Source organism: Macaca nemestrina, chromosome 3, assembly GCF_043159975.1.
Source record: "Macaca nemestrina isolate mMacNem1 chromosome 3, mMacNem.hap1, whole genome shotgun sequence".
Classification (NCBI taxonomy): domain Eukaryota; kingdom Metazoa; phylum Chordata; class Mammalia; order Primates; family Cercopithecidae; genus Macaca; species Macaca nemestrina.
Window position 1 is genome coordinate 74,848,118 of NC_092127.1, and position 16,093 is coordinate 74,864,210.

The window sequence follows — 16,093 nt, forward strand, 5'->3', positions numbered from 1 at the left end:
CTCATGCAAAGAGATTAATTATAATCAGAAGAAAAATGTAACACATTGAAATGATTACATGACAGTAAATAGACTGTTCCAAATCCTACTACTGAATAAGTAATTGCCTAAGGAATCCTTTATATTACTTTTGTAAATAATGGCAAAAAATATTGTATTCATATAAATTTTCTTTGGATTGAAGGTCTAAAATCCTAGATGGATATATAAAGAATTTTTCAATGAAAAACCAACATATTGTAGTGTACTTTAATAGATCTGAGCTAATCTGAAAGTGACTTTGTTAAAGATATTAAAGTAGAGAGATTGCTGTAAAGGAAATGTTAAAACTTAGTCTTAAGTAACAAAGAACTGCCTACTACTCTGCTTAACCAAACACAGGGAAATAATATTTCTAGCTAAAGGTTTGAGAAACAGAAAAAAATCTAGAATACTTTTCAAATATTAGCCTGATAAGTAAAATTTTGACAGAGGGAAAAAAACTGATGCTTAAGTTAAATAAAACCTTCACCTACATTGATTCATGACCTTGTCCTCAACTAATACAAAGTACAGAAAGCATTATAAATCATATTGTACTGGATGAAATTGATTTCACTATCACAGCTTTCCATTTTTTCCATACACAGAAGGAACAGTTAGGGATTTAAACATAAACTACAAAAATTAAAGTATCTCTATGATTTTGGAATATTAGTATATCACACTGCTAAAGTCACGGTTCCTCAATGAGATGGCATATTTTACATTTTGCACAAGCCTTTGGTTATATTCATTATTTTCCCAAGACAACGCTGTGAACGCTATATGGTCTAAGGAGTAGAAAAGTGTGACTTTAAGAATAGTTGTACAAAATTGGAGGCATTTACTTTTCTGAAGGAAAGGGTCCCTGAAAATTTAGTTACATTGAAATTATTATAGCTCTTTTACCACTCTGATGCAAACATTTGCTTTCTCATACCTTGAGATGAAGAAATTGCAAACTTCAATGTTTTTCTGAGAAACAAATAGTAATCATTCCATACCTGTTTTAATTGTATGTCATCCTTTGAAGGAAAGATACACAGAGCTGTTTTGGCACCCACAGTGAGGCCATGGTGTTCTTCTGTTGAATGTAAACAATAAATAAACAATCCCAGAGATCACCAGCATCAGATAAGGCCACTCTGACCCCAGTAAAGTGAGACAAAAACAAAACCAGATCCTAATCATGTTTGAACACAGATACAGACTGGGTCAATGTAAACACAAAAAATTACCAAAACCTCCCTCTCCCAGCTAAGATGAATGACTGCCTTTTTAAAATTTAAAACAATTATAGCTTTATCCTCACTCTTTTGGCTTCAGAGAAAAATTTGTTAAGATATTCATTCATGGAATGACTCCTTCCTGACAGTACCCAATGCGGAGGTAAACCCTTTTCCTTGAACTCTTTCTTCTTAGATCTCTCCCAGATCATCTACCACAAGCCCTAATCTTACAATAAATTATTTTAAGATGATTCTTTCTGAGTGTCTTCGTCTATTTGTGACACTTCAACAAAATACTTAAGACTGAGTTACTTTTAAATAATGTAAATTTCTCGGGGGTCAGAAAGTCCAAGATCAAAGAACTAGTAGATTTGGTGTCTTGTGAGGATTACCCTGCTTCATAAATGGCACTTCTTGCTGCATCCTTACGTGGCAGGGATGGTAGAAGGGCAAAAGGGACCTCGTTAGTTCCTTTGAGCCCTTTTATAAGGGCATTAATTCATTCATGAGGTGAAGCCCTCATGACTTAATCACTTCCCAAAAGGTGCTACCTCTTAATACTGTTACATTGGAGATTAAGTTTCAACATGAATTTCAAAAGGGACGCAAACATGCAAACATAGCACTAAGATGCCCAACAGTTCCCATGGTATAGTCTCCCTTGCTGCAGCAAACATCAGTACACCCAGGTTTTACTGCAGGTGTGTTCATGGTGGTTGTTTGACTCATGGACATAAGCTTTATGCTATTACTCTCAGTTTGACATAGATGCTATTAATATATTTGACATAAATAGACCATACTCTAATTTCTATTCTAAAACCTAATAGAAATAACTTATTCTCTTTATTTCTACTCTTAAGTCTATGGCGTATTTCACTTTACAGGTTGATAAAATCTTTCATTATATATAAATTAGTTATCTTTGAATGACTAACAAATAGCCTTCGCTCTGAATATTAGAAAATAAAATCAATATTTTGAAAAGTTGGCTTAATTAACAAGTATGGCATCGTTGCAAGGTAAGGAAAAATAGTAAGTGACCCGTCACTGTGTCATCTTAAAATATGCATATACTAAAGTGCAAGAACTGCTTTCAGATATTTTTCATATTCAGCTGGGGGCAGAGTCCGTTGATCAATGAATGCAACTATTCACGTTGTGTTTTAAGTCTTCAAAAAAGGCTTGATTAATGTAAGGCAAGTTAAAAACATAGAAATCAAGTGGTGGTTTGATACCATTTGATGGTATTGTTACTGGTGGAAAGTATTCGAGTTATGGGTGGTGAATCCATACGGGTCTGCAGCAACCTCAGTTCTTGCCTTCTCAGAATAAAGAATTCGACTCAGGAGCATAAGGCAGAAAAAGAGACCAACGCAAGTTTTAGAGCAGGAGTGGAAGTTTATTTAAAAGGGCTTTAGAAGAGGAAAGAAAGGAAAGTAGCTTGGAAGAGACTCAAGCGGGCACCTGAAGGTCAAGTGCGGTGTTTAAACTTGATCCCAGGACTTTATTCGCTGGCCCCTTTTCCATGAATTTTCACTTAGGGTGGGCTGTTCACATGCGCAGTGCCTTCCTTACCCTTGGGAGGTGAGCACGCGCAGTGTGTTTCAGAAGTTGTACACATGCCCATCTGAGTCTTTCTTCCCTTTTCCAGCGGTGTGTTCCCAGAAGGTCATGCTCTGCAGTTTTTGTCTCTTAATGCACATGCCTGGGAAGTTACTTCTCCCTGGTGTCTGCATTCATTTAACACTTTAGTGCAACAGGTGTGGACCATCAGGAAATGGCCTCTCCCTGGTGCTGGCTGCCAATTTAACACTTTTAGAGAGGAAATGTGATAACTGCCAAACTATCACCTGACATTTCTAGTGGGTGGGGGAGAGTCCTCTCCTTCCCTGCTCATGCCTGTCTAACTACCTGTAACAGTATTAACTCCAAACAATATAGAGTGCCTAAATCATGCTTTGCCAAATCACTCACGACATACCAGCTGGTTTCCAAATGATTATACACAAAGAACACAAGCAAAAGGGAGATCAAATAACCCTTTGATTCATATCTGAACAGGTATCTGCAGATTGTGGGTAAAGGTTTGATACACAGAGTCTACACAGGTTCTAAGTTTAAAGCTTGCAAGAGATCCTGCTTTGCTCTTAAATATTAATATTGAGACGAGACAAGCCTGTCCATATGTGTCTCAGTGGCAAAAAAAAAAAAAAAAAAAAAAAGAAAGAAAGAAAGAAAGAAAAAGATGAATGGTGTGGACAGAGAGAGAGAGAGAAAGTCTTGAGAATATTACTCAGCTCCAAGAGAGAGGGAGAGAAAATACTTGAGAGACTGTGTGAAACCCAGAAATCTCCATGTGAGAGACAGATCCTGTGTCCATTTCCTGATACAGCTGCAGTGTATCAGAGACAATTAAGACACAGTACCCCACTTCATGGTAAAATATACCACAAATGATCAAATTAATGCTTTATATTCTACTCCATCATGTTAATATCTCCTTTTCCTTTAGAGGAGCAAGCAATTTGGAGACCAGATTATCTATGTTCCCAAACCTCAGCTCTACCTCTTATGTTCAAATACTAGCTGGGTGTGTTTGGACAAATTATTTAGGCTTTCTATGCTCTTTCATCATGCATAAGCTTAGAATAATAAAATTACCCATTTCATGGGGCTTTTCTGAGGATTTTGTGAGGATTGGTTTTTGGAATATGAGATCCTGAAGTGTATCAAGATAATTCTGTTCTTTTCATCTTACGTCTAGTTGTCAATGCATACAACTGCTTATTTTGTACCTTCCTGGGTGAAGAGAGCCAGACACTTTAGTCTATACCAAAAAAAAAAAAAAAAAGAAAAAAAAAAAAAAGCATCAGAACAGACACTAATTAGACTGTCTCCAAGGTTCCAGCATATGCTAGATTAAAATATCACTCCCTAATTTATTATGAATTTCAAAGTATGCCTATCCACATTTTTCAATCATGTTCATTAGGAGAGGTTTTTCAATTAGTACTACATGGTGGCTTAGCTCAACAATAATGTCAGTTAAGAAAAATGCCTCCAATTTGTAACTCTCCTTCTTACTAAGGTTTTACAGAAAAATTAAATTTAAAATTAATTCCTTTTGCAGATTTTAATAAAAAGAAATTAAAATTTAAAAGCACTCCACTTCAAATTTTCTCATTCTCTGCAAATAGATTTAACTGGGGGCTTGGTAGAATTTTAGTATTTTTCTCAGTCAACCTAACTAGAACCAATAGCCAGCACTGTAACATTTTCAGCGTTGGATTAATTCAATCCCAAGTCTTAAGTACTCTCATTTTTCAGTATCTGAAATGGTTAACACAGACTAGGCTGGGCATGGTGGCTCATGCCTGTAATCCCAGAACTTTGGGAGGCCAAAGCAGGAGGATCACATGAGGTCAGGAGTTCGAGACCTGGCTGGCCAACATGATGAAACCCCGTCTCTACTAAATATACAAAAATTAGCCAGGCATGGTGGCATGCACCTGTAATCCCAGCTACTTGAAAGGCTGAGGCAGGAGAATCACTCGAACCACAAGACTATTACAAAACTAGTCCTCTACCTAAGAAATTCATAAGAAAAATGCAAGTTCTTATAAAAAAATGTTTCCAAACAAGATGATGGTATCAGACAGGACTTCAACACTGACTAGCTTATAGCAGAATATGTACTGTACTGTCCTGTGTAGCAGAGCAACTTACAATGCTTGTGGATCTAGGGGCCCAAATGATGTAATCAAGCCTCTTTCTCTCTCTCCTTTTGCTTTTGCTTGGGTTCTGCGTTCTTCTGTGCAGACTTCATTCACAGATAAGCCTTTCAAAATAGTGTTTCTCAACAACTTGAAGTTTACATAATTCTCCAGAGTGGCATTTTCAGCAGAAAGATATATGCGCTGCCTGAGTTCAAAATGAAATAAAATAAAATCCTAGGATTTAGCCTTATTGGACTGACGTATCCCAATATCACATGCATATCAGAGATCAGATCAGATATATGATGTTTTCTGGGAAAATGGAAGGACAGAGAAAGGATAAAAGGAAAATCTTGTTTTAACATTGTCCAGAGTATAATCTGTGCATACCAGTTGTCCAGAGTTCGTAATTTAAACAGTTTTGTGGGGAAAATTCTGTTGAACAATTAATTTTACTGTCACATGCTTGTCACTGCGCTCTGTAGAAATCAAGGGTTTTTTGTTTGTTTGTTTGTTTTCTTGTTTGTTTAGTCCTCTGCTTTCACTGTGAAACCTTCATAATCCTTGCCTCCAGTATCCCAGTAGGAATCCATATAACTTCTGTCGTGGACTTTTCTCGCAAATCTCATGGTAGCTAATGCTATTGTGCTGCTGCTGTCGGCATTTCTCAAACCCATACATTAGAGGCTAAATTTGAAGCAATAAATTTCGTCTTATATTAGTCCTTGAACATAACCTATCATTTTTAAAAGAGACTTTTTCTTAAGACATTATAAAGTCTTTGTTCTCTCCTTATTTCTGACTGTAGCCTGACCTGACTTTCAACAAAGAATCAAATCATTTTCTTAGACTCAACTAAGGAAATAGAGGAAAGGAAAAAGAGAAAAAGAAAAAGAAACCCACATATAAACACTGAAAATAAAATAAAAAGCTATAGACTCTGGGATTTCCAATTTTATGCCACACACCCATTCCAGTAACTAACAATACAGATGCCAAAAGTCTTTTTACACTTAATCTCTGTTTGAGATTTCTCTGGCTCTGGCAGGCTTGTGTAAGAAAAAATGTTAAATAAAAAAAAAATTAATTTTTGTTGTTGTTGTTGTGAGCATAACCAGTTGCTTAGCAAGAACAATTCCTTCTCCTTGTCTCCAGAGCCCCTGAAGAAGAAAAAGAAAATAAATATTTATCTCTGGCCAAGATGTCATCCCTGTTTACTCACTTTAAGGTTCCAAATAAGCCTGCTCAATAGCTGGATCATTTTTCCAAACAACAAATACCAGCTGTCATATTTCCACAAATCTTTGATGTCCTGATGCAGTAATCTACTTCCAAATGCTGGCCCCCATGTAGCTCCATACTTGAGATTGAGAAAGTAGGAACTGAGATTGGCTTGGATGGTGTTTTGATAGTATTAGAATGTGCAAATCGTGGTGTTTTGTGCAAGTAGCAAGTGATTCTGCATGATTGTAGCTTAGAGGGTGGCCAGTGTTGGGATGCTGAGTCTAAAAAAGTATGCTGAACCTGTACTTTTGTTACTTATGCCAGGCTGCATTTATTTTACTTATGCCACTTATGTTACCTGTGCCTGCATTTATGTTACTTCTCTAGATTTTACTCTGTAGGCATTGAGGATCTTTATGTAATGAAAGATGTGACATATTTTTATTAAATTCAGTATTAAAAGCATATATCTCAACTTTTATTCAACATTTATGTCCCCTATTGGACATTGCTTTCAGTTTAAAAGACTGTGTGAGCAATAGAAATGCATGAGTTCAGAATTATCTTTTGGTATTTGATGTCTAATCCAACTGGGAAGGGGAAATTACTCTCATTAGAGCCACCTTGTTATCTTATGAAAGTATCTCAAAACCTTATTGGTAATATTTTTAGACAAGTCTCGAGGATCTTACTCAACTCTAAGAGTTAATCTCTAAGAAAGTATTACCAACTTCTGCTGATTTTCAAGCAATTAAACAGTGTAATTTGAGCCACTGAACTTAAATTGGATGCCAACAATATAGAACTACAGTGTCTTTTTAAAATGATCCTGCATACATGGGTTTCATTAGATCACCTTGTAAATGCATCACTAAGAGTGTCAGTATTGATGCTTCTTTGGTGACAAGGAACAGGAATCCATTCAAATAAAGAGGAAATGTTTTGAAGGGATATGAGGGAAAAGCACAATTGAGCCTCGTTGAAGTCATAATTTGTGAAGCCACCAGGGCAGCTACTTTTTTCATCTCTCTAGCGTCAAATTATTTCTCCCTCTATTTTCTTGGTAAGTCTCCTACTTCTTGCTACAAAAAGAACTGTCATTCCTGATAAAAATCTGCATGACTTGTGAATCTACATTCTTTGAAAGCCAAATTTCAAATTCTTACGGAAGTTCTGATTGGTCACTGATCATTCATTGCGTTGTTATAGTTGGAGTATGGTCACATGCTACTTGTGAAGCTAACTGGACTCAGCTGTACATCAGGCATTGCTGGTGGTGAGAACTTCCTAGTGAAGGGAAGCAATGTATGGGATAACCTCTTATTGTGCTTGATCATTTCTTTTTAAAAAGCATTTAAAAAATTGTTTTGTAGAGATAAAGAGTCTCACTTTGTTGCCCAGGCAGGTCTTGAACTCCTTGCCTCAAGGAATTCTTCCACCTTGGCCTCCCAAAGTGCTGGAATTACAAGTGTGAGCCACTGTGCCTGGCCTATATATATATATTTTTTTTTAAACAAATGATAACCAAATGAATAGGTCACGATGACTATTGTAGAATTGACCTAACCTAGGGCCAGAATTTATACTACAATTAAAGATTAATAAACACAGCCTTGAATATTGGTCTCATCTTTTCTCCTTTATTTCAAAAGTCAAGTACGTTAGATAAAATCAAGAGGATGAGAGTCATTTATAATAATGTTATTAACACTTAAAGCTCTAAATAATTTTGCCCTGAAATTATATCAAATTTTATTTTAGTATTTAGAGTAATTATTTTATCAAACAATTGTAATCTGAAGTTTAGAAAAATGTTATGAGATAAATTTATAAAGAAAAGTGGTAACAGCTAAGAGCAAAACCAGACTTATCACTATGGTAACTAGATTTTTACACATTCATTAATAGTGTTTCCAGAGTAAAGAACAAACAGAAAGTAGTAGACAAGAGATATATACATTTGAAACAAGATATGTAACTCTAATGTTTTATATGCTACAACACCACTAAAAGAACCATATTCACAAAAATGTTATTTTTCCTCTCTTTTCTGTCCTTTGAGGCATGTCCAATTAAATAGTGAGATATGACAGTGTATGACTGGAATATGCTGTTATAACAGCAAAATGACAAGATTCTGCATGCTTGATTGCCTATTACGTCTTATTTCCCTCAAATGCAAGAATGCAAAAAAACTGCATGAGAGAATCTTAACAGAATTAACTTGCTTTTTAAAATAATATCACTCCTTAGAATTAAGAACAAACACATTGAAAACTTATTATGTTTCAGATAATATGACAAATACTTTGCTTAAAAGATCATAATTTACTTTAATAACATTTTAAAATGGGAATCCATTGTAAAATGGGAAACAAAAATGTTTCCCATTTTACATATGAAGAAACAGGATTACAAAATTTTAGTGGCAGAACACTGGGGAGCCTGGAGAAGAACAGAAATGAAATGAAAAATCCTAACGGTGACCTGAAGGAAATTTTTCAAAAGGCAGCTGTTGCATGGAGAGAACAAGTTTTTGGCTAGGGTGACAATTTATAAATAAATGGTCTTGTTAAGCCAGGTATTGGCATTAGCAGAGATTTACCACACTTAGTCTTGAGGAACAAGCTAAGTTTTCAGCTCAAAACAAGCAAAGTTTTCAGCTCAAATTCCTAAATATTGAGATATACTTCAAATGGAAACGTTTTGGTAAAAGTGTTTATTTGGCACACAAATTATTCACACTCAAAGACAATCCCACAGAATCTCCTACTTGTACCATCTTTGGAAAATCACTAACACTCTTTAGTTTTTGATCCATTTATCTGAAGATTGTTTCTATGAGACCTGCAAGTCCTAATGTTCTGTAATTTGATGGAGACTTTTTTGGTTTATGTCAGCTCTGTCCTTCTCCTCTCCCAGCTATTTAGTTTCCTTATAAAGAATTCTGTTCATACGTCTGTTTATTAAATCAAGCATTGGCTTTATACCAGTCTTGAAGGAATTCACTTTTTTTCATATTTAAATAATTGAGATGGTGAGTGCAACTCTTATGAAACTAAATCTCATAAAAGTGTTTACATTTTCTCTGTTTCAAAAAGTAAATATGCCAATCTGGGTTTTTTTTTTTCTTTAACAACTAGTAGCATGGAAACCTGGAATAACTATGTCGTCTGTACAATATTCTTTCCCAAGAAAATGAAGGTCACTTTGAACAAACAAATGATAGTCTCTGCCACGTGGGAGTCTTCGGATTCATTAAAAGCAGAGTGAATTTGCAGCATGTTGAACTCAAAGGAACTGGCAAACAACTACAACTAAAGCGAAATCCATGGAATTTAGAATTAACAGTTTTTAAAAAATACTTCATCAAATAATAATTTAAGAAAATAGAAATACAGCTAACTCTTCCTAATCGTAATGAAGGTATAGTGGATACTAAGTAGCAGGCAGTTGGATTTGATTTTAGAAGAAATTTTCATGTGCATTCTGTTATCTCCATTTACTATAAAACCACTGTACTGTGAATTTGTCATGAAATGATTTTATGAGATAATCAGTAAAATATATGCCAGAAAAGCCTTGATATGTCTTAAAAGGCCAGACTGAAAGTACAAAATATTCTTGGAAGTGGTGTTCTCTTGTTCTCAAATGTAGTTGAAAACTAATTTAATAAAATAGGAAAATCTAATTAAATCAGAAATGCTGTTTTGTCTTGCTGATATTGTATATCCATGATCTCAATTAAGCAAAGATTTAGACAGTCAAGAGTTACAAAAGATATTTCAAATATTTAATTTGAGATCATACTATCTTTAAGACCAACATCATACAGACATGCTTAGGGGAAAAATACATTTTCTTTCTGCAGTTTCCAGATACAATCAGTGAACATTTATCAGGGTCCAAATAAATGAATTAAATTTTTGTTTTTAAAGTATTTAGAAAAGTCATTACATATTACCTTATGCTGTTTGGTAGATGCATTTTCCTGAATCAAGAAAAGTATTTGGTTTATAGCAAATTACAAAATTTACTAAAGTCCCTCTTATTTTCCAAAGAAAACTTGTTAACATTCTATAGAACTAACTCTTAGGATCAAACTTTTAAAAATGCTGGGTAAGTTATAGTTACAAGGTTACTATATCTTCTTCTACATGGCACGAAAAGCGCACTAATAATTTATATCCATTTCCTTGTGTACTCTCCTAATGTCCTATGCTATTAACAGCAACAAAGCCCTGGAATTATCCCTTTCTATACATTATAGATACAAAAAGCTCATTGTGGGGTCACTCTTTATTTCTCTGTTCTTAATATGTGCATTAGTTTGCTACAGCTACCATAACAAAATACCTCAGACTGGATGGCTCAAACAGTAGAAATTTATTTTCTCACAGCTCTATAGGCTAGAATTCCAATATTGAGGTATCGGCAAGTAATTTCTTTCAAGGGCTCTCTCCTGGACTTGCAGGTGGCTGGCCATCTTGTCACCAAATTTTTCTCTGTGTGTGCAGTCCCATGATAGCTCTCTCTGCTTCCAAATTTCCCCTTTTGATAAGGACAGCAATCAGATCGAATTAGGGTGCACTTACGTGACCTCATTTAACCCTTAATTACCTATTTAAAAGCCTTATCTCTAAATATAGTCACATTCTGAGGTACTGGGGTTAGAACATCAAATTATGAATCTGTGATGTGTGCCCTCCTCCACCTCCACCTCCTGGTTGCTTTTAGATTTTCTCCTTATCAGTAATTTTCAGAAATTTGCATGATGGGTTTTGGTGTGGTTTTCTTTGTATTTATCCTGTTTGGACTTTATTGTGTTTCTTTGATCTATGAACTAACAATTTTTTTAAATTCAGAAAATATTTTGCCATTTTTTTTTCAAATATATTTTAGGTCCTCTCTTTAGGAAATCAGATTACACATATGCTAGGGGAAAAATTTTTTGTAAACTGTCTGAGTCTTTTAATCATTTTTCTAGTGGGTTTTTTTTAGCCTTTTTAGCACCAATTTTTAAAAGTTGTCTATTTATTAACAATATTAATCCTTTTATAATACTTTTTGCATGTATTTCCTCCCAGTTTATCATTTATCTTTTGAGTTTGTTTTTGCTGCTGACTTGTTTTTTGGTATGTAGACATTTTTTAAGGTAGTTGAACTTGTATTTCTTTTTTGTTTCTGATTTTGAACAATAGTTAGAAAGATGTTCCCATCTTGAGAATATAAAGGAATTTACATGTTTCCTTCTAGTGCTTCTATGATTTTCTTTTTTGCACTTAGTTTTTGTATTTATTTTATTTACTTATTTTAAAATTTATTTTATATTCAGCGGGCTTATGTACAGGTTTGTTACCTGGGTATATTGCATGATGCTGGGGTTAGGGATAAAACTGATATTGTCACCAAAGTAATAAGCATAGTACCCAATAGTTAGTTTTTCAAACCACACTCCACCTACTTCTTCACTCTAGTAATCTATAGTGTGCATCATTGCCATCTTTATGTCCATGAGTAGAAAATGTTTAGCTGTCTGAATATTTCACTTATAAGTGGTTTTCTGTTCACATGTTAATTTGTTCAGGATAATGGCCTCCAGGTGCATCCTTGAAGCTGCAAAGGTATGATTTTAATTTTTTTAATGGCTGCATACTATTTCATGCTGCATATGTACCATGTGTTCTTTTTCCCTCCCTCCCTCCCTCCCTCCCTCCCTCCCTCCCTCCCTCCCTCCCTCCCTCCCTCCCTCCCTCCCTCCCTTCCTTCCTTCCTTCCTTCCTTCCTTCCTTCCTTCCTTCCTTCCTTCCTTCCTTCCCTTCTTTCTTTCTTTCTTTTTCTTTCTTTTTTCTTTTCCTTTCTTTTCTTTTCTTTTTTTTGAGACAGAGTCTCCCTCTGTCGCCCAGGCTGGAGTGGAGTGGTGCGATCTCGGTTTACTGCTCACTGCAAGGTCCGCCTCCCAGGTTCACGCCATTCTCCTGCCTCAGCCTCCCGAGTAGCTGGGACTACAGGCGCCCGCCACCACGCCCGGCTGTTTGTATTTTTAGTAGAGTCGGGGTTTCACCTTGTTGGCCAGGATGGTCTCGATCTCCTGACCCCGTGATCCACCCACTTCAGCCTCCCAAAGTGCTGGGATTACAGGCGTGAGCCACTGCGCCAGTCCTGTACCACATGTTCTTTATCCAGTCCACCACTGCTGGGCACCTATCTTGATTGCATTCCATGTCTTTGCTATTATAAATAGTGTTGCAATGAACACGTTACTGTATGTGTCTTTTTGGTGGAATGATTTACTTTTATTTGAGTATATAGCCAACAGCAGGATTGCTGGGTGGAATGGTAGTTCTGTTCCAAGTTCTTTGAGAAATCTTCAAACCGCTTTCCATGGTGACTGAACTAATGTACATTCCCACCAACAGTTATAAGTACTGCTTTTCTCTGTAGCCTTATCAGCATCTGTTGTTTTTTGACTTTTTGGTAATAGCCATTCTGACAGGTGTGAGATGACATCTCATGGTAGTTTTGCTTTGCATTTTTCTTATGGTTAGTGATGTGGAGCCTTTTTTCATATGCTTGTTGGCTGCTTGTGTGATTTCTTTTGAGAAGTGCCTGTTCATTTTTTTTTTTTTGCCTACTTTTAAATGAAGTTACTTGTTTTTTTGCTTATTGAATTGTTTAAGTCTCTTATAGATTTTGAATATTAGACCTTTTCTGGCTATGTAGTTTGTAAATATACTCTCCCATTCTGTAGGTTGACTGTTTAAAACATAAAATACTTGGAATACATCTAACCAAGGAGGTAAAAGATATCTACAAGGAGAGCTACAAAACACTGCTAAAATAAATCATAGGTGACATAAATAAAAGGAGAAATATTTCAAGCTCAGGGATCAGAATAATCAATATTGTTGAAATGACCATACCGCCCAAAGCAATCTACAGATTCAATGTAATTCTTATTAAACTACCAATGTCATTTTTCACCAAACTAGAAAAACACTATTCTAAAATTCATATGAAACCAAAATAGACCCCGATTACCAAAGCAATCCTAGGGAAAAAGAACAAAGCTGGAGATATCACTTTACCGGACTTTAAACTATAAGGCTACAGTAACCAAAACTGCGTGATACTGCTACAAAAACCGACACATCAACCAGTGGAACAGAATAGAGAACCCAGAAATAAAGCCACACACCTACAACCATCTCATCCTCAACAAAGTCAACAAAAATAAGTGACGGGAGAAGAACTCTCTGTTCAATAAATGGTGTTGGGACAGCTGGTCAGACATATACAGAAGAATAAAACTATTTATCATCATATATACAAATTAACTCAGGATGTAGTAAAGATTTAAATGTAAGACCTCAAACCATAAGAATCCTAGAAGAAAACCTAGGAAACATCATTCTTTCTGGACACCAGTCTTGGGAAATAATTTATGACTAAGTCTTCAAAAGCAATTGCAACAAAAACAAAAAATGACAAGTGGGACCTAATTAAACTAAAGAGCTTCTGCACAGAAAAGAAACAATCAACAGAGTAAACAGACAACCTACAGCATAATTGATTTTTTATTTTGAGTTTACTATTTGGATTTTGTGAAGTATGCTTTCAATTGTATGTGTTTTTTTCTACTGATTATCATTTGACCCAACATCTTTTATTAAAATTCCATCTTTTTGCCATGTTTAATATATACTGAATTTTTATATGAACATGGTCTATTTCTGATTTTACTATTCCCTTTCATTAGCCGTCTGTTTATTAACTTACCAGCAACAGAGTGTTTTAAGTATGGGGGCTTTGTAGTATTTTAAATAATGGTTAAACTAGTCATCTGCAATTGGTCTTCTGTTTTATGATTTTATCTTTTTTATTTCATAAGAACTTTAGAATCAACTTTTCTAACTCCGGGGTAAGAAATAGTTCTATTTTTGTTGACATCATGTGAAATTTATAAATTATCTAAAGGAGATAATTATGCATGGTGCTTTTGTAATGTTGCATCACAACTGATACCTTCCAATTTAGTGAGGCTTACTTTTCTGTATTTCACGAGTGTTTTAAAGTTTTCCTCATGTAGGCTTTGTGTGTTTGTTATGTTTATTCATAAATATTTTATCTTTTATGTTGTAGCAATTACAAAAGTGTTTTTTTATAACATCATCTCTTTATTGTTCGTGTACTTGTAGACCATTGATTTTGTGTGTTAACTTTTTTCCTGCTACTTTAATTAATTCATTTATTATTTCAGTTCACTATCAGTTTCATTGGAAGGTATTGAGAGGCATAGCTTGATGGAGTTTTTTGGGAGCTGGAACACACAAGAAGCAAAGTAATATTGCTTGAAGACATTAGAATGAACATCAGTTCTCCTCCTGAATCCAGTACTAGATGGCAATCTAGAATCATGAAAGCTGAACTAGATGGACATTATCTGTGAGAGGAGAGTGGTCTGAGTTATAAGTTATACAGTTAGCATGCCTCTCCTTTTGGAGATTTTAGGTATTCTTTGTCTACAAGGAGAGGAACTTCGAGATGTGTCTATATTTTCTTGCCCTTGTTAAGCTTTGTGGAGATAGAAAACTTGCAACTTGAAGGTTCCCCTTGGGCCTCTGAAGGTTCATTAAAAATTACTGACATGAATCAGATTAGTAGGAGAAAAGTGTACAAATTTATTTAATGTGTATACATGGGAAAATCACTGAGTGATTTCCTATCCCATAGCATGGTTCAGGAGAAGAGAAATTCTGTTGAGTGGATTACTAGGAAAGATAAATAGATCAGGAAACAGAAATTAACTTGTACATTATCTTGTGAAAGGTTTTCTTCAGGTGTGGTTACACTTTTGGTATTACAGGAAGAGGAAGAAAAACATTTTTTTTGTTTTGTTTTGTTGGGTCTGATCTTAGGTAGATAAAGGCTTTGGGAGAATCAGAGGGAAGGGGAAGGCCAGAGACAGCTTGAAGCTTCTTCAGTTCATCATGTCAAAATGCCACATGTTGGGGTATCAGTTTCTGTATTAGTCTGTTGTGCAGTGCTATAAAGGAATACCTGAGGCTGAGTAATTTATAAAGAAAAAAAGTTATATTTGGCTCATGGTTCTGCAGGCTATACAAGTATTGCACGAGTTTCTGCTTGGCTACTGTTGAGGCCTGACAAATCTTTTACTCTTGGCAGAAGGCAAAGGCAGAGCAGGTGTGCTCGCAGGCATGTCACGTGGTGAGGGAGGGAACAAGAGAGTGGGGGAGGTGCCAGCCTCCTGCTCTTGAGTGAACTAACAGAGCAATAACTCACTCATTATCCTGGGTAGGGCACAAAGTCATTCATGAGGCATCTGCCCCTATGACCCAAACACCTCTTACCAAATTCCACCTCTAATATATTGGAAATTACATTTCAACATGAGATTTGAAGGGGACAAATATCCATACTATATTAGTTTCTGTGCCCCAATAAGATCCATGAGTCTTGCAGTAACTACTGAATTATTGTACTCATTTCTATCTCCAACAGATGAGGGAAGTTGAAATAGAGTCTCCTCCTACAAGTGCAAATGTTCCTGAAAAGGGTAAAGGTAATATATGTAAAGCTGCTCTGATGAGCAATCAGTCAACAACAGTCAGCCAGGAAAATGGACTGCTTCTAGGATGATGCCTTACCACCACTACCTTTCAGTATAAGGTACGGCCTAGAGTAGAGGGGGAAACAGATATGGAGAAAGTGATCTAAGTCCAGCGCAATTGTGCTGTTCCAGGTATCTCTCCACCCTCTGACCCCTGGGTCACTAACCAACAGCCGAGAGATGATCCTTTGTGGAGGATGGCTAACCTCACAGCATGTACAGGATTAGGTAAGCAGTACAGCCCATCTGCCAGTGAGTGGTATTGTCAT